This window comes from Castanea sativa, chromosome 2 (genome assembly GCF_040712315.1).
Source record: "Castanea sativa cultivar Marrone di Chiusa Pesio chromosome 2, ASM4071231v1".
Taxonomy (NCBI): Eukaryota; Viridiplantae; Streptophyta; class Magnoliopsida; order Fagales; family Fagaceae; genus Castanea; species Castanea sativa.
The window spans coordinates 19,992,271-19,993,910 of record NC_134014.1 but is presented as its reverse complement, the minus strand read 5'-3'; the positions used below and the strand labels follow the sequence as shown (position 1 = coordinate 19,993,910).

General features: G+C 34.7%; 1 non-coding gene across 1 annotated transcript; it reads left to right on the top strand.

Annotated features, from left to right (window-relative positions):
* Positions 1 to 1,318: 1,318 nt before the first annotated feature.
* Positions 1,319 to 1,400, top strand: TRNAS-AGA (transfer RNA serine (anticodon AGA)). Its single transcript has one exon. It is a non-coding gene; the product is annotated as a tRNA-Ser (tRNA).
* The last annotated feature ends 240 nt before the right edge of the window (positions 1,401 to 1,640 follow it).

The following is a 1,640-nucleotide window of genomic DNA, read 5'->3' as shown; positions in this document are numbered from 1 at the left end:
CAATTCAGAAATTGCTTCTGCTCCACCACCACTCCACCGTCCCTCTGCCATCTCTCCACTGCTGCGACATTGTCCCTCGACAATTATTCCCATTTCATCACTCAATTCTAACTTCTAAGTTTACCTCTCTCTCTCCATTACATATTGCAAGCCAAGAGTGGAGATGAATTTAAGAAGGGACCCTGTCATTGCTTTGGAGGTTGAGATTTGAGATCCATTAGAGTCTTTTTCTGTGCTGAGATGATGTTGTTGCAGATAGTTGGTGATGCTTTAGAGCCGTGGATGATAACGATGAACCAAAACATTTTGCTTCAAGATTAGCTTTTCGTTCTACTCCTGGGTGATTTGCATATGGGTATTGTTTAGTCAGCATTGTGAAATGGGTATTTTGTGCATATGGGTAATTTAGTGTTTATCAGTGAGCGACTATTCCAAATGCCTATTTGTCAGTTTGTGGTGGAACCAGTAACTAAAGGGTGACACGCAAGTAATACTACTTATGACTATGAGAAGTTTTCCAAAAACACCAAAACATAATAATAATAATAATAACAATAATAAGGGATGTGTTAAGGGCACCGCAAGGTGACCGTTAACAACAATATTTTTATATTTTTTTTGACAATTTTTTGTCTTTATTCACTTTTATGTCAAATTTTTAACTTTTTAAGTACTATATGGTGTACTTTTTGACTTTTTTTTTTCCTGACATTTTTTTGGTCAATTTTCACCTTAACAAGCACCGAATCGATGCTTGTTAACAAATCCTTAGCAATAAATACTAGAAGGTTGTTTCGGTCTTTTAGGTTTGTTCTACCTAAGCAAAATGCGGAAGGATGTTTTAATCTTTTAAGTTTATTCTACTTAAGCAAAATACATGTATTTGTCACGTTCAATAGCATTCAGTTAAAAATAATAGCAAAAGTAACATTGGGGTGCAAAATGTGATAAGTATAATAGTTTAAGGTGTAAAATGTGCATTTAAATAGTTTAAGGTAATGTAATATGGTGCATAGTTTAAGGTGGTAAAGAAATGGTGGGATAAAATAAAGATTTTTTTTTTTTTTAGAGAGTTTCAACTAATAGCGTCCACTTCTGATAATAGTTCTTTATCATCAGACCAAGATACCAATCAGTTTTTTGTGTAGGCGTAGATTTAGTTTTCATGACAACCAATTCTTCTCACTCAAAAGAAAAAAAAAAAAAAGAAAAAAAAAATCTCCCCCTACTGTATCATATATCAGACAGAAAATGAGATTAACAGCTAATACGTTTCCAATTTCTGTTAAATACGAATTGACGTACCAACAGGCATGGAGTGGGCATGCCGGAGTGGTTATCGGGCATGACTAGAAATCATGTGGGCTCTGCCCGCGCAGGTTCGAATCCTGCTGCTCACGCTATTTTTCATTTTTCATTTTTCAAATTTTCCAAACTTCTGTTCTGGTTGGTTCCTACTTCCTAGTTTATAGAGGAGTTTTTAGGAAAGTTATCTTTACCCCCCCCCCCCCCCCCCTTCCTTTTTTATTTTTATTTTTATTTTTAAATTTTATTGAAAAAGTTATCTTTACCTTGATTGGTAAAGAAAGTTACTTCCAACCAACATCCTAGTATCCATTACATCAAACTTTTTCCTACAA